The following is a 22752-nucleotide window of genomic DNA, read 5'->3' on the forward strand; positions in this document are numbered from 1 at the left end:
TAAAGATTTCAAATCTCTTTGCTCTGCTGTAGCATTAAATTAAGTCTTCACTTCTGCACCCAGGTCTTGCAAATGAATCTTAGTTCCTGCCAGACGCTGTGCTAAGTACCTACTACTGCAGGCAAATACAAAGCAGCTAATGAGCAGTGAGTCCTGCTGAGAAAAAAACAGCATTCAAATTCAACACCTAAAATACGAAACAGGAATCTTTCTAATTAACAAATCTTGCATTAGATTCCACTCCAGTAACATGAGTGGAGTGTGCCAGTTAGCAGTTTGATGCAAATTGTTAATTGAGGTTTTAAATGGATCTTAAAAATTTTGTCTAAATTATGTCCTATTAGTTATTAGCAAATTAATAAGGATAACTTATCAAGAGAGAATCGTTCAGTTGTAAAAATCTGCTTGGGAACTGGGACAGGGAAAGAGAGGAGTTGGTCACAATCATTAGACTTAGACTCATCTCTCTGTATTCTGTTGTTTTCTAGACATAATACAACAGAGAAAACAAAGATATTACAAAGCCGCTTTGTAGTGGATTTAGAACTTTTAGAACTTTAAATTCTCCCTTCATTCAGTTTAAAGGTAGAGATGAGAACAGTATCGTGATTACATTCATTTCAGAGATTCAAGCAGGAACAGCCTAAGGATGTTTATTTTAAACAGTAAAATGCTGAGTGAAGTAAAATGAAGTCACTGTAATGATTAGTGGGCTCTTTTTCTCTTTAACACACACAGAAGATTTAGCTTTGCTTCGTATTGTGATGTCTATGAGTAAGCAATCATTCTACCTATTACTATTATGTTAACAACTGTAAACCACCTACAATTACTAGCATGATCCCTAACCTCTGAGAGGTGGTAATCCAGTATTGGTTGTTAGCTGTCAAATTTATTTCCCTTTGGTGAAATATACCCTGGATTTAATTACCAGTCATTCTTGATACTTTATGGAGTTGAGCTCAAGTACTGTGGCTCTGACATTTAACCCATGACCCTTAAATATTTACCAGCTTTACTGGTTGTGTACAATTATCCCTTCAAGTATATCTCAGATCCATCATCCTGCCCATGACTTACTACTCCAGTCATTCTAAATCAGATACATCTTCTCCCTCCCAATGAAAGGGGATTGTTTAATTTCCACTCTAAAAATAAAAATATACGGTTGAGCTGAATTGTGTGATATGGTCAGCATTTGCTAACTGCACTTTTATTGCATTACAGACAACTTGTATGGAGGGACAATAAACTCAGTTGTGTGCAACGTTTATTAACAGGAGCATCAAGCAAGATTTCTGTTACCGATTATGGGCTCAGTGTTCTTCTCTGGTAACAAGAGTAGAGTGCAGGGCAAAGAACAACAATCTCTGACATGCTTAAATGATGACACTGAGCCCACACAAGCTCTTCCACAAGGTCAGGTTCCCATGGGTGAGAAGATGACAGTACCAGGGAGTAGCCATACTTCAAACAGCACAAATAAGTTCACAGAGTTAATGCTTCTCTGAGTTGCAGTAACTCCTCCAGATGCCTCTCTGAAGTATAGGGAGAAGAGGCAGCTGATGGCACTCAAAAAGCTTCCTATGCAGGAGGAAGGAGTAAGATGCATTCTCCTAGAGGTGAAGTCTGCCTGCGAGGACTCCAGGTTTGGGAGCAGCATTTCAAGCAGGCATCTCGGGCCTTTCTGTGGCCCCTGGAACTTCCAGGTTCTGTGAAGGACTGCGAAGAAAGAGTAAAATCCCACACAGTAGCCTAATTTGATGTGCCTTGCTCTAAAGATTTTTGGGAGTTAGTATGACACAGCCTTTACTTTAGCCATGATAGACAACCAGGTACTAGGTAATCTAAAAACTTCATTTGCTGAAGCAAGCACTCAGGTTTAAGAGACAAAGACCTACTTACTCCTCCACTTCCAGTGCTGCTACAGCACTAACTAAATGTAAAGAATGTTGGTAAACAGCACACTGAAATACTACTCAACTACAAACAGGCATTTTTAAAGTGTAACACATGGCTCTTTACAGTGTTTGCATACGTACATGCACAAACATAGCTTCACAAACAAGATTCAAGCCTAAGAAGACTTACCATTACCCTTAATTTTACTCAGCATGAGTTATTACCTGGAGGGGAATGCTCACACGGCACAGCATTAACCACATATACAAGACTTTGCAGCAGCAAAGCCACTGACACACAGAAGATGATTTACAAGCAGTGTTCAGCAGACAGATGAGCTTCACAGTATTTCTTTACCGCATCTGATCAGCAGTTTGGCTCTAAAGAGGGCACAACTGAACCCTGTTGCTTTCCTCCAGAAAATAGGCCACTCTACAAAACACATATTCAGAACTCTGCAAGCCAGATAATTATTTCCATATAGTTATCTTACTTCCAAGAGGTTTAATTTAGAAAGAATGTTGTAAAGTAATTTGCACTATGTACGTTTTGTTTTTATAAACACATGCTAGTTTAGATAAAGGCAGTATCTCAATCAAAAATATTTTAATCTAATTTTTAATTCACATCATAAAGAAAAATATAGTGCCTGCTGCTAGTAGGAAAATAAAATGCCTCACGGCTTTCAAACACACACACACACACACACACACACACACACACACACGTGTGCACATAGCCATGCACAAAGGAAAACAAAAATGATTATTCAATATTACTGGAATGTACCACAGAATTCAAACTCAGAGATTCTCTGCTGAGAGTGATTATTCATTCCTCCCTTAAGCCATGTCTGAAATCCACAGCAAAGTCTAAAAAACTGTAGAACAAAACTGCTCTACTGATTTAGTATTATTTTTCTTTCTCAACATATGCCTTTGAATGATCTTCATTGTATCTGATACCATGTTTATACTGTGCAAAATGAAGTATCAGGACTCTGCATTAACAGAATGTACACCCTGTATGCACCTTTTCAAAGGTATTTTCAGATATTGTTCTGAGACTCGAAACAGATTCTATAATTTGGGAACTGGGAAGGACATTGAGGCTTAATGCACGTAGTTAAGAAACTGCAAGTATTTATATGATCAAATCCTTCACTTGGAACCAGGCTTCCATCAAGCGCTAACATAAGCAAAAAGTTCAGAGCAAGAAGACACAGCATGGAGTCCCAGACTATGAAAATAATAGAAAACAATACTTGAGCAAATCCTAAAGGCAGTGCTGTAATGCATCTCAGTGGCAGACAAGCTATTGAGACCAGAAGAAAAAAAAACAGCAAATTTGGCTTGTCATTAAAATACTGCAGCAAAACACTGGCTTAACTGAATAGGTCCACATCTTCTTTCTGGTGCTACAAGGTAAATTCTCTGGAGCTCATCTCATCAAAAGTGATGTAGTCGTATTTGCTATTCATTCTTTCCTATATTCTCTATGTTGGTGATATCTATTGGTTCTCCTGAAACCACCTGTGCTACAATAATCCACAGTGTCAGTGTTTTTCTGGAGTCCTAATTTGCTTCAGACACAGGAATATAGGTTCTGATGGTGTATACTCCTCTTTTTTTTCCCCTGCTATTTCTATATTTTCTATATAAATTTATTTATGGAACTATTCATATTCAAAACCATGTTCCAAACCTTCTTTTCCCATTGTGGGCATCATCTTATTAGTGGCTGCAGAAGAATGAATTACTGGCAGTCCTCGTGCAGAAAGCTAACTCTCAAAATATATGACCTTCGTTGACCAAGATTATAGTGGCTCTCAACACGCTACACTACTGATGTTTGTTTGAGTCAACAGTCTCCATCCCAGTACTGTTCTGCAAGAGACTTAAGCAGCAGTTTGAGAAACAAAACTTAAACACACGCAGGGTATTTGCAACATATAAGCAATGAACCTCTGCTGAAGGCACACAATAAATCAGGTATGTTGTCAAACGCAGCAGTAACTGCTATCAGCTTGGATTTACCTTGGTTTACCTTACACTTGCTTCACACACGGGTAAAATTTACTAGCTCTACAGAGTGTTATGCATTCATACAGTAAGAGAGTTCATAAAAAGACATCTATTTAATTAAAACAAATCTCCATGGTATGGAAGAAGCATTTTGATGAGTTAAAAATCCCCACAGGGATCATTCAAACACATATCAGTTCGTCCACAAATTCCAATAAATAATGTTCATAAATTCCTATAGCTATAGCTTTGCATTCAAACGTCAATTATAAAAATGTAAACCATACCATGTTTTGTTCTTTGCAGCTGGAAGAAATTCTTGACTGAGAGCAAAAGTAAACATTAAAGCGAGACCTGAGTCTAGATAGTATACAGGGCAAAAGCTCCGCAACTGAAAAGTGTCCATGTTAATTTCAGTGATATATTAATTAACCTTTCTGACATTTGAATGAATTACTTCACGGTGATCAAAGGCATGAAAAAAGGCATGGGGTCTCCAACAGAGATACACTTTGGATAGCATTTCATTCTAGCATTAAGGAGACTGGCAGCTGAGAGGCTCTTACCTCTCCATACTTATCTCAAAGATGAAGCCAACTCTGAAACAATCACAGATCTAGACAACATCTTGAGTGACATAGAGATGCCAAGAGAAACACAAGGATCTACTCAAACTTCATTAAGAACGAGAGCATTAAAGGCAACCTGAGAACTACAAATGTGGTGCAGGTGAAAACCTTAACAAAGCCAAGGAAAAGATAACATTATGTGAGAAACCGGTCAATGTGGGTAGAAGGTGTGGAGAAATCATGAGTGAGGAAATGTCCCGTTCATCTTCAGCCAACCTAAAACAGTTTGTTCTCGTGATGCAGTGCAACCTGGGTTACCACAGGCTCCTGCAGGGAAACACAGGTCTCAAAATCAGTTCAGACTTGCGCAGATTAGCATAGAGAGAGAAATGGGCAAGAGGAGAGGGTGTCCTCAGTTGCTCTGGTGTGCAATTAGCCTTGTGATTGTCACCATTACTGATACTGCATACTGGCCAGCAAAACCAAAATGTGGGTTCTCCCTGTTTAGCCTCTGAATTTACCTGATGTTTCAAAGCTAGGAAAAGTCAAGAGACAATGCTTACAACTACTTCTTCTAATGGTTAGTTTTACAAACCCATTCTGACATCTGGAACACATAACCACATTTTGGAAGAGATCATCAGGCAGAGCACAGGTGTAGGGCTCAAGGCTGCACATTAAATGCAATGCATTACAACACTCAGCATTACACCATAAACCTACTGCTGTCACCTTGATGTTTGAGTCCTATTCAATACTCCATTGCAAATGACTCTGAAGTTTTAGATACCTACCCATTCCTCCCTCCAAAACAAAAAGCCAGTCAATAAAGAGATGCATAACACAGAGAAATAGGCTTTGGAATTAGTGCTGCCGTCATATACTGACTATTCTATAATTCTTTGCTAAAATCATTGTCTTCCCCTACCTCCCTCCATCCTTCCCAAATTCTCTCATCTTCTAACATTTCCTTATCTGCTGAACAGCTTCGGAATTATTTTCTGGTCTTACTGAATTCAGTTTTCAAAAGGATGACTAAAACGCTCACTTGCCACAGAATCTGACTGAAATGACAGATTATTACAAGGTCACTAAACAGCTCGTTGTGAACTTCCTGGTATTTTATAAACTTGACTGTCTTAACATATTGTGACACACGGACGATTGCAAAACTCCTCTGGACAAAGAACTTTTCAAGGTCTCTTGTGTATAACACTAGAAGTGGCTGGAGGGAGACGGCGTTCTCCAAAAAAATATGAGGTTTAGTTTTCATGATGAGGAAGCTGAATCTCAAAGAGCTTTTGTCCCTGCTACAAAGCTTCTGAACGTAAAGTGGAGCTGGCCAGAATCTCCTGTAAGTGACCCCTGGATGAAACCATCACACACATTAAAATGTATTTCTTTTTAACCCTTCAACCCTCTCCATGCTCTGTATTCTTGCTAATTTCTTCCAAACCAAATCAGACAAGTGACAGTAAATGCAAAATGCACTTCTATGCCTTTTCAACTGTATCAGAAATGAATCAGTCAAAAATCAGTCTGTACAATGGCTGGATACTCCTGTGTTAAGGGTTTTACCTGATTTAAGTGAAAAGAAACCTATCTAAAGCTGAATTGTCTTCCTTGAGTGTTTTATTGCCAGCTAGGCTGATAATGGCTCAAAATGCTGTGAAAAACTAAAAAGTTACGCTATTGCTTTTTTGGTGGTTTTTTTTTTTTTTTGTTTTTTGTTTTTTTTTTTTCAGTAGCATCTTGCCATCAAATCTGAATGGAAAGTCACCAGTGCTTTCTGTCTACACCATAGATAATGAGATCCTGGCGTGGTGAAACATCCATTTTATGGCCCCTCTTTCACTGTAAAAGTAATAGAATAAATGCCATAACCATGCTTATGCGTCAAGTGATACTTTCATTTTTGGTCAGTTTTCAATTAATTTACAATACTGTTTTGTTTATCAAGATTTGGAGCTGATCCAAGCCCTGAGTACATCTGATGAGCCTTACAATAACCCTGAATGCACCTGTTAATTTTGCCTCTGGGTAAACAATCGAAAACTCCTCAGCTATTTCCTCAAGTTGGGTGGAAACAAAGAAACATGAGATTAAAAAAAGAAAAAGTCTAGATTAGGGAATTGGAGATGCATTAATTTAAGAAGGGAACAGGGTCAAACTAGGGGCTAGAAGGCTAATAAGCACAGAGCACACAGCAAGAAAGCTCACAGCAGGGTAAGAGTTCACTTAATTTATTCAAGCGATCTATTCCAGACGCAGTAAATGATACATTATTGGATCCAGACCTGCAACTGCTTACTAAGACCAACCTCACTTAAGTGTCATTACCCTCCCCTTTAGAAATATTGCTATTACCCAAACCTGTTCACAGTGAGGGCTTTACTCAGCTGGCAATCCACTAACTTTTGTTCTTTATGATGCTCCCCCTAATTCCCCCTCTCTGCTGTGGGAATTAGGCATAACAACCACCATGCTAACCGCAGAACACCCAAGTTGATCCAACTCTATGAGATTTTTAGTGCTTTACTACACCGAAAACCAATCCCATGGATAGCAGACTATAAACAACAGCAAATGCTATATCAAGCAAGCAGTAAGTGGTTAAGGACTTCGAGATTTACTAGAGGTTTTCAATCATTCAAAGTCTTATTCATATAAATTAGCGAAGTTAGGAAAAAGAAAGCAGAAAAACACGTATTGTGGAAAAATTGGAAGGAATTTCAAACTTGGGTCTTCTCTGAACAGAAGAAATAAAAGGCAGATGGTTTTACTGTAACAGATCAGTTTTTTTTTCCCTACTGAATTATGATTAATGCACTTTCACAATGGCAAATCTTTTCAGTAGCTGGCTGCCGATGTCATTAAGAATATGATCTCATCTAGCAGTTGGGTTACTCAAGACTTCAGAATACATTAGAACTGTACAGCACCGTAAGAACGGGGACTATGAAACATGAAAAGGCAAAAGCCTTGGCTTAGTGGGACTTTATTTAGCTCTTGGAAGCCTTGTGGAGTTGCACATAAAGACTATCCCTACCTACCTGTCTGTCCATAACCAATAAGACAATTGCATGACTCCAGCAATAACATTCTTACGCAGATAGAAAAGGAAAGGCTAATTCATCCAAAGGAAAAAAAAAAAAAAAAAAAAAGAAGAAAAAAAGAACTGCTGAAAAATTGACAGTTTTTCCTACTCACTCCAGACGCAAATGAAGTTACACTCAGCTTGACACCAAACACACAGCAGCTGGGGAAATACAGGTTTTGTTTGATAAGGATTTAATTGGCTGAAACTTATCTATTCAGCCGTTTGCCCCCTATGTTTGTTAATTTCCCACTCTTAACTACTTTTGAGAGCTCCTTTGCATTTCTCATTAGGAGCAATCAGTTCTTTATCTCTGGAAATTAGCACCTCTGGAAAGAAAACACTATTGACAGGCTGCTCAACAGAAGCCTTTTGCAGGAGAACAACATGGGTATTTCCAGTTCTTCCAAGAATTGATTATAATGCTTAATGTCAAGGCTGCATCAGCCCCTGTGCTGCTTTATCTGTAGCAAAATACAAAGGGCACCACTGTTTTGGTATTTTTCTTGAGTGTTTTTTATTTTTTCTCTTTTTCTGTTTACTACGATTAAAAGAATACACCAAAAAGGGCATTTTTTTTTCTCTATTTTTTCCCCATACTTTATAAGTTTTATACATTAGCTTCAAGTGTTTCTATAACAAGTTAACTAAAAGAAAAGTTTGTGTCACAGCCTGAGCTTTCAAGATGGTCCTGATGTAGGGCTTCAGGTCAAGCTAATCTAAAGAAGATAAATAATAAAGTAGGATTCCTCTGTGTCTCAGGGTGTAAAAATCAGAAGCAACCAGCTGTGCTGCTTTGAGCACTTCTAGGTGACCGCATTAGCAACCGGAGTGCTGGTGGCAATTTGCATTCCAAGCAGTTCTATTCAAAATGATTATATTTAAAGTATTGCCACTACAAGCCTTTAGTAAATGGGTCCTCTGAAAAAGCCATAAAAATATTCAAAACTACAATTTCTAGATTCCTTTTGCTTGTTAGTTTGGATCTTTCAGCATTCAGAATTTGGGTCTTTTCTGGGAAGTCTCATGGGCAGCAAAGCACAGAAGCTGAGCTCTGAGGCAATCATCTAACTACAGGAGCTGGGACTTTAAGAAAACACTGGATATTGCGAGACTCACACTAAAATCAGGAGAGGCTGGAAACACTGTGTGAGGCTTTGGTTTCTCTTTACATAAAGTACTGAGGAAAAAGAGCACATAAAAAAGGTGATTAGATCCTCGAGTCAGATTTATTAATGTAAGACAGTTAAAAATACTCAAAATATATTAGAGGTAGTAAATGTTCTTTATCAATCTGATGTATTTGAAGAGTATTAAAAACAATTAGGGTATCATATACCTAGGTCCAAACTAAAGATATTAATGTAAAAATCCCTTGAGCTTGTACAACTCACATAAAGTGAATTTTTAATTTTAAATTACTTTTCTCTTCTGATATTAGTGCCAATTCTCCCCAGCCCCTTAACACGATTAGCAGCAGACAATGCCACCACTGTTTCCAGAGCAAGGACATAAGCTAGGAACAAGTAATATAACAAAGCTGTTCGTAGCTCTACAGTTAAAGGTTATGTCAGCATTTTCATGATAGAAACCCTGTTTCAGAGGTCAGTAACTCTGCTGGAAAAGCTCACTCAATTTAGAAACTTGGCACAGAGGGCTGCAGCCATAAGAGACATTCTTTCAGTAAAACTTAACTATACGCAAGTCTGTATATATATTATAGGTAGCTATGAAACCATAATGAAGGGTTCAGGATGGTCTCAGCTTAAAGTGGAATTCTGTTTCCTCTCTAATGTTCAGACACACTGTGTGATTTGAAATTTGTTAGGCCAGGTCCAAGATTGGGACAGTTCATGACGGCGTGAACTTACTTGCTCAAAGCTTTCCTATCACTTTGCCTTTTGTTTCTCATGATCTGTTCACCTAAAATGCATTATTTATGGCACTTAAAAAAGATTCACTAACAGGACTATGAAACTGAGTTAATACTGCATGACACCCTGCCCTGGTTTTGAATAGGACAGTTAATTTCCTTCCTAGTAGCTAATGTGGTACTGTGTTTTGGATTTAAAATGAGAATAATGTTAGTAACACACTGATGCTTTAGTTGTTGCTGAGAAGCGCTGCACAGAGCCAAGGGCTTTTCAGCTTCTTGTGCTGCCCTGCTAGTGAGGAGGCCAGGAGCACACAAGTTGCTGAGAGGGTATAGAACCATGCCCTACACAGACTGGAGGAATGCCCCATACCATGTGGCACCATGTTCAGCAATAAAACTGGGGAGAGCTGGCTCTAGATACTCTCACTGGTGGGTGGTAAGCCATTGCATTTTGCAACACTTTTGTATATTCTTTTATTATTGTTATTATTGTTGTTGTTGTTTTCCCATCCTTTTCTGTCTCCTTCTATTAAACTGCACTTAACTCACAAGTTTTATCTTTTTGCTGTTTCTGTCCCTGATCTCACTGGTGGGGGGAGTAAAGGAATGGCAGCATGGTGTGGATCTGCTCCTGGCTTAAACCACAATGAACCCATGCCACTGATAACAGAGCTAGCACCTTTATCATTGACCTGAGTGGGAGGTAAGGTGCTCCCCCATCAGATTTGAAGATGACACCAACCTTGGGGAAACTGTTTATATGTTCCGTCAGTTGGATGGATCTGGATAGACTGGAGGAAATTCAGCAAGGGTTGATAGAAATGGGACAGACAAAGCAACGGTCACAGTACAGCCTGGCTGGCAGCTCTTCTGAAACAGACCCCATGTCCTGACAGGGAGTAGGCTGAATGCTAGCCAAGCACTATTGAAGGCCAACAGCACCCTGGGCTACTTTAAAAGTCCTACAGCCAGATAATATGCTGCACATTCCTACAAATCGAAGGAAGTGGTAATTCAGTTTTACTCAGCACTTGTTCTGTTGCATCTGGAACACTATGTCCAGTTGACAGCATACAAAAAAAAAGATGCTGAAAAACTGGAGTGACTCCAGTGAAGGGCTGCCAAGATGGTCAGTTGGGGCTGGGCAAAAATTTTTGTGATGAGGCAAGAAGAGCAGTGGAACAGGTTACCAGGGGTTTTGCAATCTCTGTCCTTGGAGTGAAAACCTCCCAATTGGACAAAGCAATGAGCAGCTGGGGCTGAAGTCAGTGCTGACACTGCTCTGAACTTGAGGTTGGACTGAGACCTCCTGAGGTCCCTTTTAACCTGAATGACCCTCTGACTCCACTTTTTGAAATACACCAATGGGACTGGGAATTCACCACTCTGAAATACCAAACAAAACTGTGGTCTTTTGGTCATGAACAAAACTTTCTCATTCTCTCTTTATCCTCCTCCATGGGGTTTCTGATCATAGCATCTAATGTGCAGCAAACTGGAGGGTGAATAGCCTACTGCTATTCATTTACCAGTCTGTGCACACTCAGTACTTAGAAGGTTATTCACACTTCTCAACTTTAAACATCTCAGTTCCATCTCTCCAGGTTTCTCCTACAGTCAAGTGGATGCATCATACCAGATCCCTGTTTTAATGTTTTAATCACTTTGTTGATGAGATTTTCTGTCTTTCCATCAAGCAGGGAGGGAGAATAAGGAGATCAGCTGATGCACCTTCCTAGTTAGACTGGATGTTGTGAACAATATGCAAGTCTTTAACCTTTGTGTCCCACAAGTTACTGCTTACACACATAAGACTTCCACACTTGGAACTCTTCTATCTCATCTACCTGACCAGGGACAAGTATGTGAGGCTCCTCAACCCTAAGAGCCCATCAGACAGCATTGACATTAAGTTTCATGAAACATGAGGCAACATTCACTGAGGCAACTGGCACAATAGCAACCAGGCTAATTAGGCTGGTATGAGTATTTGATGTAACTGTTCTTGATAGTGAGACTGAACCCCCTAATGCAACCCCAGGATTATTTAATTGCATTACTGCAGCACAACCTGGCCTGGGTAGGCAACTACCTTTGCCAAAAATAGTTCACATTACAGTAACACACACGTAAAACAAAAGTTTTTGGAGAGATGATATGGATTACAGACAATGATTTCTTCAAGTGGCTATGCTGGAATAAGGATGTAGGAAAACAAGCTTGACTGTCATGAAAAGGAAAGAGTTGCAGTACAACGGCTGTCTAGCCATTCTGAAGATTCCTAGTAGTATCACAGTACAAAAGTTTTAGGCTGAGATTTGAAGGACAGTGATGAAATAACTTAGAGTGTATTAACAGCAGATTCCTTCCAAGCTTGAGGAGTAACATGGGAGAAGGAGAGATGGTTGTCTGAAAATCTAAGAAGTGGGTGCTGAATGCAGGTGTCAGAAGCCGGCTGCAGGCAAGAGTCAACCAATCAATAGTGAATGAGAGATGACAGATAGGGTGAATAGATGACATGAACAGCATGTGAAGTGGAGACAAGTAACGCTTGTTTGACGTGACAGAGGAAAAGGAGACAGCGAAGACACATGTGACATGTTGAAAGCAGCGAGGGAAATGGTCTTCACAGGAATGTTCTGAGTGAATGTAAGAAATTTTGCACATCACATTCAACAAGCCTAAAGAAAAGGATGCTCCCTCACAAAAGGCATGAAATGTTGACAGCCTGAATGAGATAAATAGATGGCTGGAAATTACACAATAAGTGCAGAGACTCAGTAAGATGTAGATTTAATCCAGTGAGCCTTACTGTGTCCATCTCTTAGGTTGGACAGCTTCTTAGGCATTCAAAGTTTGGATCTGTATTCTTCTGCTAGTGGGGAGAGTGTTGTATCCAGGTCAGTACACCGACCTTCACAATACCATCATTCCAAACACCTCTATGATAGATCCAAGTACCTCAGTATGGTAACAGTTTGCAATACAAATTTGTCAGATTTTTTAGCTTCTTCCTGGCTTTAGCTTCTGGTATTTTATCTTCTTCCTGTCTGTCCTGGATATATGCCTGGGGGTGCAGTAGGACAAACTGCATTAGCTGTTGCAAATTCAACTGCTCTAGGTGTATAATTCCACACTTTACTTTTCTACCCAGGCCAGAAGTTTCTCACTGTTCTACTGGTTTAATTGTCTGTTTATTAAACAGGATTCTGTTGCAATTTGGGGTGTCAAAAGAAAAAAAAAAAAAAAAAAAGAAAAAGGTTGCTCCAATTATTTCAAGATAACAGCTCACAACAGCTAAGGCAAATATGTATCCAAACTTCTGCAGTTTATGCCCGATACTTGAGACTGCAAAAGGCTACTTTCTGACAGTGTTCACTTCAGCTAGCAGAGATTAAGACACATACTTAAGTTCAAATTGCTTTGGTATTCCAAAATATTACAGTAATTCTTAAGAAGTTACTGAGATGAATTAGATGGACGATAATTATTGTCATCTAGAAGCAAAACTTCAATATTTTTAGATGAATTGCTATTTGTCATGTTTTTACCACTGCAAGATCTTTCCCTGACTAAAAGTGATAAGCCATGCAGCATCATCCAACACTTGATCCTAATTTAACTCAGTTCTGGGACTATAACCATCATCTGTGATACAGAGGCAACATGATGGTCTGCATATTCAATATATGTACTGTTTTTCTAACCACCCGTATAGAATAGAAGTTATAGTTAAACTTTACGAAATTAATTCCTAATCCTCAGCTCCGTGATAACAGCCAAAAACAAACCCAAGGATTGCTACTATGATAGATTACGTACTATCCATTCAAACCAGCACTGAACTATATTCAGTAATGTGTCTGTAGATAACATTATATATACACTTATGCACCCCCTAAAATTCAAAATTGCTATTCCAATACCTTTATAATATCTAGATACTAGAATTTTCATGCATTGCATACAGAACATCAACACTATCCATCTGAACAAGCAGTGGTGGAAACCAAACAGCCATTCCCCATGTGCAATGGTTCTGTTTTGCCAACTGCCAATATTAGAAAGATTGAGTGCTCTCAGTTTGTTTGGTGCTGTACAGGTGCATTTCTGTCCATAAGCTGTGGTCATTATAAAGCAGGAGGCTCTTATCTGAGAAGTGAGGTATCCAATGAAACTGGCATGCCCAGGAAGTATGAGAAAATTTCTCTAAGCATTAAAGTTTTACCAGCCATACAAAGTACTTCATCATGCACCACAAAAGAATTGAAGAACATAATGAAAGGTAGGAGCATATAAAACACAAGTTTTATTTGTGTGGAAGAAGCCAGAACATGTCTCTGCCAAACCTCTTGACAACAGGGATGTCAGCCTGGGCATGGATGCCTCTAGAGAACAGATGGGTCTCCTCGAGATGAGATCCTTGCTCCAATGGTGGGATGCTGTCTTCTCTAAGGCATGTGGTTTTGAAGCTTGCTTGTAGGTGAAAGGGATCCATAGTATGGAAGTAGTACATCTAGTAGGTACAGTACTTGTACCTGCTCTCTGATTTCTCCATCTTCATCTGCTAACTTTGTACGAACTGTATCAGTGATGTAGTGCACAAGATTAGAGCTCTATCTGAAACACCTCGCAAGTGGCTTTTCCCTGAAACAAAGCAAGACTTCAAAAGCTGTCTGAAAATGGTGCAGGGCAAACTGCTGTTAAGCAGAGAGGTTGGACTAGATGACCTCCAGAAGTCTCTTCCAACCATAACCATTTGTGATTTTGTGTGATTCAGCCTATATGGCAATGGTAATACTTAACATCACACAACAATTTCTTGCATGCTTTTCAATATTTCCGGTCTTATTTTGGCTTCCTGTCTCAAACACAAGTGTTTTAAAGACAGTTTTTGCTTCTGGTGAAAATCTTTATTCTTCAGATGAATGCACATGTAAGGCACTGACTACTAATGCCCATCATACACAACTACTGCTTTATCATAGACTACTCAATTTCGACTATCTGTGCATAACTGTAGAAGAACACATTTCTAATCCAGCACTGGATTGCCATCCTCACTGAGACTACAGATTTGAATATCCCTGTTGAGTATAAAATGCAAAACCAGACAGAATGCAGCTATCAAGCAATGTAAGCCCTCATGCAGTAATAAAACACAGAAAAGTACTTGAGCCATCACCCCTCATTTCTTGCAAAGTAAGCTCATATTTAAGTTCAGATGGACCAGGTTAACAATCACTATTTTTAATGTTAAAATGCCCTAGGGAAGTTATAAACTCACCAAATATGCTGTTAAACTTACTTTATATTGTGTGCAGCTGTATGGCTTCATACCAGTGACCAAACTTCCTAAATGGGCCAGTGAAGTAAAAGACGGTCTCCCTCTCCCCCTCACACTCTCTGCCCTGTAACAATGACTTACTTGTCAGGGGAATTTAATTTATTTTTGTAGTATGTCAGGCTACTATTCATTTTTGATTTTCCTTACCTCTCTTACCCTATGGTTATGCATCTGTCAAGATCAGGGTAAAGAAACAGATGGGGGTGCAGAAGAACTAAACCCTTATGATACTTTCTGCCTCATAGCAGTCATTGCTATGAAAAATAATGTTCAGATTCCATCTCATTTTCACTTACGCTATATGTACTTGCCCAGTATGGGGTTTACATTCACATTAGAAGCCTTACTCTAGACTGCCCAGCATAATCAATTCCACCAAGCTAATTATCAAGACAAACTCCACATTTCTTTCTTTCTTTCTTTCTTTCTTTCTTTCTTTCTTTCTTTCTTTCTTTCTTTCTTTCTTTCTTTCTTTCTTTCTTTCTTTCTTTCTTTCTTTCTTTCTTTCTTTCTTTCTTTCTTTCTTTCTTTCTTTCTTTCTTTCTTTCTTTCTTTCTTTCTTTCTTTCTTTCTTTCTTTCTTTCTTTCTTTCTTTCTTTCTTTCTTTCTTTCTTTCTTTCTTTCTTTCTTTCTTTCTTTCTTTCTTTCTTTCTTTCTTTCTTTCTTTCTTTCTTTCTTTCTTTCTTTCTTTCTTTCTTTCTTTCTTTCTTTCTTTCTTTCTTTCTTTCTTTCTTTCTTTCTTCCTTTCTTTCTTCCTTTCTTTCTTCCTTTCTTTCTTCCTTTCTTTCTTCCTTCCTTTCTTCCTTCCTTTCTTCCTTCCTTTCTTCCTTCCTTTCTTCCTTCCTTTCTTCCTTCCTTTCTTCCTTCCTTTCTTCCTTCCTTTCTTCCTTCCTTTCCTTCCTTCCTTTCCTTCCTTCCTTTCCTTCCTTCCTTTCCTTCCTTCCTTTCCTTCCTTCCTTTCCTTCCTTCCTTTCCTTCCTTCCTTTCCTTCCTTCCTTTCCTTCCTTCCTTTCCTTCCTTCCTTTCCTTCCTTCCTTTCCTTCCTTTCCTTTCCTTCCTTTCCTTTCCTTCCTTTCCTTTCTTTCCTTTCCTTTCTTTCCTTTCTTTCCTTTCTTTCCTTTCTTTCCTTTCTTTCCTTTCTTTCCTTTCTTCCGTCCTTTCTTCCGTCCTTTCTTCCGTCCTTTCTTCCGTCCTTTCTTCCTTTCCTTTCTTCCTTTCCTTTCTTCCTTTCCTTCCTTTCCTTTCCTTCCTTTCCTTTCCTTCCTTTCCTTTCCTTCCTTTCCTTTCCTTTCCTTTCTTCCTTTCTTCCTTTCTTCCTTTCTTCCTTTCTTCCTTTCTTTCTTCCTTCCTTCCTTCCTTCCTTCCTTCCTTCCTTCCTTCCTTCCTTCCTTCCTTCCTTCCTTCCTTCCTTCCTTCCTTCCTTCCTTCCTTCCTTCCTTCCTTCCTTCCTTCCTTCCTTCCTTCCTTCCTTCCTTCCTTCCTTCCTTCCTTCCTTCCTTCCTTCCTTCCTTCCTTCCTTCCTTCCTTCCTTCCTTCCTTCCTTCCTTCCTTCCTTCCTTCCTTCCTTCCTTCCTTCCTTCCTTCCTTCCTTCCTTCCTTCCTTCCTTCCTTCCTTCTTTCTTTCTTTCTTTCTTTCTTTCTTTCTTTCTTTCTTTCTTTCTTTCTTTCTTTCTTTCTTTCTTTCTTTCTTTCTTTCTTTCTTTCTTTCTTTCTTTCTTTCTTTCTTTCTTTCTTTCTTTCTTTCTTTCTTTCTTTCTTTCTTTCTTTCTTTCTTTCTTTTTCCACCCTAAAGATCAACACTATAAGCCTGCAACATTGATTTCTTGCAGTAAATGTATTTCCATGCAAACATTCCTGTAACCTCTATTGGAGGTCTTAGAGAAGGAGGTCTGGCTTGCGGATTTAGATTTTGTGAACTTAACAAGGAGGCTGTTATGCAATGGAGCTTTGGCATGCCATGGCTCATTGGCAGTGATTAATTGACCGACATAGTTTCACATGATCCATTCTGACATCTACACACAGACTTCACCTAGGAAATCGCAAGTGGATATTGATGCTGCATCACAAAGCTTAATATCACAAACTTGTCAAGGCTATTTCAAACTCTTCTGGCAGAAGTGGCTTCTCCTGAAGCCTGTGCTAGGACAAATGGCTATCAGTTAAATAATTACTTAAAAATGGATTTCAGACTGGATAATAAAAAATAAATCCACATAGTGGGAGTAATAAAGAAAAACTGTATCAGGATGAAAAGTCTAAGAAAATCAGGCTCCTCAAGAAAACCAAAGACTAAACACAAACTAGCAAGACAGCTGCTATCAACAGTGCAGCACAGGGAAAAGGTTCTCCCCACTATTTTGATGTATTCTGGTAACAAAATGTAATTGTCTACTTACTTTTGCACAAAGTCCATAGAACACATCTCCAAAGCTCTGAAGACACATCTGAAGCCAACGAACTTCCATCCAAGTTCAAAAGAGATGCTCTCTAGACCACCGGTCAACTGTTAAACTCCAGTTTAAGTATCTAAGAAACACTTCATATTGCCGCTTAACAGTACAGCAGTTTTTTATTGTAAAGAGATAGCTGTCTTACTCAAGAAGAATCCTGATTAAAACCAGATGATTTTTTTTTAAATACAGCCAACAAGTTAAACTATATTATTAGTGCTTTAACATAATTGGATTAGAAGTCTATAAAAATCTTCCCATAAGACAGACATATTTTAAAAGCAATTCCTGCTATTTCTTGTACGCAGTCTCTCAGCTGCCCTGTTCCTTTAGGTACCAAATCTGCTCCATAGCATGCTGTTGGCAGAGAAATGAAGGAGCTGGGTAACGTCAAGTCACAACACACTGTCCTGTCACTAAGTAAAGAGCGTTGTTCCATGACACGGGAGGAAATGAAGGAACAATAAAATAAAATAAAGCAAAACAGTGAAACTGTTCCAAGCTTGCTTTGTTTTCCAAGTGAAAATAAGCAGTAGGAAATGCTACCACCATGCCCAGTGCCAAGTGCTGTTCATCAGGCCTGGATATGAAGCAAGACTTACACTCCAGTTAGCAAATGGTTGCAGTGCAAAGGACACACATCTCACACCTATGCTGATTTGATTAGCAGTACGCAGGTTTAAAAAACAAAATAATCTGTATTAGCAGCAGCACAGAACAGTCTGTTTAGCTCAGGGCTGCTGGCAATGCAAAATGCCAGCTTTGCATTTTACATTGTAAAATTTCCATGACTGCTCTGTGAAATATTTATTTAGTATTCATTTATTTATTTTTAAGGCTAGCAAAGCTTATGAAGTGAAAAATTTACCAAAGACTTCAGCTATTATTGAGAATGACTCCTGGTGAGACTGATCGTGGTCCTTTGTTCTGGATATCAACTCAATCAGCACTGCTGGAAATGGATGCCATCATTCCCTATTAAACACTGTTCACTACTATAGTCCTACAGAAATATATTCCTATAGTCCAGAAATCATTTCAGCTTACAGACTTTGCTTAATGGAACTCTACAGATAGAGTAGATTTAAAAAAAATATTAAAAAAATCTGAGAATTTGCTTGAGGAAACATTTTCTTTAGAATACCTTTAAACAGTAATATTTCATAAAAATGTATCTGTTTCAGTGAAGAAAATCAGTCTGGAATTTCTAGTGGGTGTGAGAAAGAGTTCAGCATCAAAATGAACACAAGTCCCAAAGCTCCTCTCCCCTCCCTCCAAATGGGATTGTTGCTCTCTTACTAGCCTGGACTCTGGTAGAGTTCTAATGGGATAATTGCACATTTGGAAAGCTAAAAAAATAAAAGGAAAACAGTCCATTAAATTAGAGATAAACTGTCTCTGAGAAGAAAAGATGTGTCTGTCCCAAACTCTAGTCATTATTTCCATGAATCAAAACCAAAAATCCCATACACCACACAAAAATGATGTAAATTCTCAGCGTTTCAAACTAGAAGCCAATAATGAAACCAGAGACAAAACCAGGCTCTTACTCAGCCATACCTCACCCACAAATAAACTATGTCTATCACAGAAAGTCCAAAGCCATATGCGGGCATTCAGGTCAGTAGACTGGGAGCTCAAGGAGTATGGTTCAGGCAAAAAACCTAGCTGAGGCCTCAGTTATCTCTTAAGGAAAATATTACATGCACTGATTCTAATGAAGTTTCCAAAGCTGAAAATTATTTATGTGGTCTGATGAAACATACTCTTCCTCAGACAAAATGTCTTCATGTCTTTTGCAGCTGCTGGAAATTCAAGGTGATCTGAAAAACTAGACTCAAAAGATTCTGGGCAAAATTTAAACCTGAAGTGCAATGGACCCTCACCACTAAAAACCTATATAGGGCTCCCATGCAGGCCTACAAACACATGAGAACTCTTTAATGTGCCAAGCATTAGGTAAACAACAACAAAAATATAATTTACAAACTGATTTTGCATATCATAAATAGCACTTGCATGTTGCAACTTGCTATAAAACTTGGGGATTTTGCTGGCTATCTCCCAGTTTCTTCAGGCAGAGTGAGAAAAACAACGTGCAGGAGGAAGTGTCAAGCTCTTTTAGAAAGAAATAGGCATTTTTTTCCATTTTCCAATGCATAACAACTGAACAGTTCTATTTTGTCAGTATTAAATGTAGTGAACAGTAATAAATTACCTAGGCTGGTCTTAGTTTGACTGATACTAGCCTCCTCAACTTCCCTTGTGTTACACCACCCCTGCATATCACTACTAATGATGACAAAGGAGGATGTTCTATGATATGATTCTATGTTACCTGAGGACCATGGGTGGGGATGAATACCACTAACTCCACAAAAAAAGTAACCTGTAAATCCAGCCTTTACGTGTGGACAAACATGGTGGGGTATGTGTGCGAATGCATCAACTAATTACAAGCGGCCTATTCTTCTGAAGATGCGTTCCCTGCTTTCAGCCAGGAAAGTAGCCATATACATTCAGGCACACAAGCACAGTGATGGTCATTGTATTTTCCCAGACTGTTTCTCTGTCTGTTTGTTCTGTGAGGCAGGACTCTTCCATAGAGGATAAAAATGTAATTATATTTGGGAACTTCAGACAATTTTCACCTAAGACAAAAGGTGCAGCAAAAATTTTTGAGTGTAGAGTAATACTGATTTAAACAGAAGCTGCATTAGAACTTCATGAAATAACCAAGAAAGAAAAAGATAGTGATGACAAGATAAAATATCCTAACAAACATTCATTTTCTCTAAGTCAAACTAGGGAAAACAGAGTTTACTTGATGACTGAAACTACATACATCCATTGAACAAGCTCTGTCTTATACAAAAGTACTGCTATGACAGTAATGTGTGAGTGGAAAAGGAAATTCATAGTGCAGTGACTCTTTCACTGTATAGCAAAAAGTAATATGAAGAGATAAACCAAACTATCCCATATAGGCTTCAGACATGCATAATGCACTTTAAAGCTTCGCTTATTTTCTCAGTGAAACCAGTTTGAGAAACAATGGATCTAATTCAGTTTGAATGTAGTTAGAAGAGAAATACCAGCTAAAAGTATTTTTCTACAGCTAGTTAGTAATGACAGATTTTATTTCAAATCACACCAGTTTCTCTCCAGGCTCGGCAAAGCTAACTTCAATTTATGATCAGTAGAAGCTACTTCTGCTTGCATAACATTACTCCAAGTGAAGACGTGTGAATCTGTTCAGGGTTCATATCTACCATGCTTCAACCAGGAAAATCAACTGGGAGGCACACAGAAGCTTTAGCATAAAGTCACACCAGCTGACAGACTGATCTACAGTGGAGAAGTCTTCACTAAAGAGACTAAAAAAAGGCCTTCCCCAGAATATAAAAAATCATCAATATAATAGAAAAGATATAAAAACAGTTCTGCAAAACAGTGAACTGTGTCTAGGTGGTGAATGCTATGAGATACGCCTTGATGAACCAAATATGAATATCTATTCCTTGAAAATGATAAATCACAATAGAGCATTAAGGTGACAGTGCGAATAACAAAAATCCAAGGAACTACTACTTCACATAGTAGGAAGAAAAATGAGGAAACTCTGATTTTAGACAGTAAACTTAACAACTCCTAATTCTTATCTGTAGGTCCTGATAACCTTTGTTACCTTTATAGCTTTCAACTGTGTATACCTAGGACCTGGAAAAGGAATTAGAGTTGCCCATTAGTCATTTTTTGGTCTCTGAATGTTAAATCATACTTTTGTTTATTCTACCCTTAACATGAAAACTCTGTTAGAAACGTACAGCCCAGTGTTCTAACAGGGAAAATGAAAAAAAGTGACAGGTAAAATTAAATGTTTCAGATGTTTTCTTTGGAAAGTTACATCTCAACTATTTTGTGGGGGAGGAAAAATGAGGCGAGATCATTTTAACACACTACCTCAATAATATATGCAGAGTGCCTCAGGAAACGTGAAAACTGTTGGCCCCACAAATGAAAAATTAAGAGGAAGACAACTATTTATTTCATTAGTCATCCACATTTCTACTTAGAATCGTTGAATAACCTGAAGGCTCCAGCTGGCTAAAGATTCCTTGTGATCTCACAAATCAAGAATACTTAACCCAGCTTTTAAGATAGCATTCGCTTTATTTTTTTCCCTCAAGTCACAGCTGTATAAGTTTTTTGGAATTTCAAAATAGGTTAAGATACTTCTGGATTGCTGTTCTTTGGATTTGCTGAACTGCATAGTAACTTCATGGGCTAGACAACTTTATTTCCACCCTGCTTCCAGAGTTCTCCCACTTCTACCACATATCATCAACAGAAACTCAGGAAAATAATCCTCCTTTCTTCTCTAGTTCTAAATGTTTCTCATTTCCGTCTCCCACTTCTGCATACTTTTCACTATTAAACACAGTGTCTTAAATGCATGCATCCATGATTAAAATGCAGCGGGTTCATTTCCAGGAAGAGCTGTGGCTGCAGCCTCTACTAATGTGAATGACTTGTAATGCACAAACACCAACAACCTCTGTTCACGTCTATAATTTGACAATTTTCTTTATGAAGTTAAGTGGTCAGAACACTGCTCACCTTTTCTAAATGTCAGAGAAACAGGCCATGATAACTGTTTTTGCAATCAAATATTTCAAATGATCACTGCAGGCATTTTGTTTGTAGGATGATATATTTAGGTGTGAAAACACAGACCAAATGTTGCCATGTCTCTGATTTCTTTGGCCATGAGAATATGCAACTCAACAATGAAACCACTGGGATTAAATCATATTTGGAGGATTCCAACATTCTGATGAGTTCTCAAAGGGGAAAAAAAAGAAAAGATACTTTCCAGAGCTTTTAATGCTTAAAAATTCAATTTGGAAATCCCCATTTCTTATTCGGGTGTTTTCACCCATCATTCCACTGGAGTTATAAGTTGCTTCTTGAATATAAGGTTACTCTTACAAGGAGAATTATGGGACAGGACCTCCTTTCCCACCCCCTTGGTAACAAGTAAGATATTTAGCTCTTATTTCAAATACATTTGTATTAATTGTGCATTGTGGAGGTGCTGGAAGGATTTGGAAATATTTGAAACAATTTTTCTTTTAGAAACCTGAGATCAGCTACAGCACTCTTTTCACAGCTTTTACATTAAGTGGTGACGTTAGCAATATTTTGGGTAGTTGTTATCTGAATAATGCCTACACCTGGGACTGGGTATTTATGTTTTAAAGCTATAATTAAACTGCACCAGCAGTGATTTGCTGCTGTTACTAAGGCACAACCGTCCCTAGGCTGCAGATTTGTGCAGCTCCAGGGCCTTTTTTTCCATTTCTGAGCCTTTTTGCCCCACTTCCTCTGTGCCCTCCCTGCATTTCTTCATACTTCATTTTGCATTTTCTGTCACTTTCACACCAGTCTGCACTGGGAAAACTGACAGCGAAAGAAAGACAG

At 38.6% G+C, this 22752-nt stretch overlaps 1 protein-coding gene across 1 annotated transcript in view; it reads right to left on the reverse strand.

Moving 5' to 3' along the window:
* GMDS (GDP-mannose 4,6-dehydratase) overlaps positions 1-22752 on the reverse strand; it is a 384143-nt gene that overhangs the window by 149821 nt on the left and 211570 nt on the right. The window lies entirely within an intron of this gene.

This window comes from Coturnix japonica, chromosome 2 (assembly GCF_054131305.1).
Source record: "Coturnix japonica strain WE chromosome 2, WE-NBRP24, whole genome shotgun sequence".
NCBI lineage: Eukaryota > Metazoa > Chordata > Aves > Galliformes > Phasianidae > Coturnix > Coturnix japonica.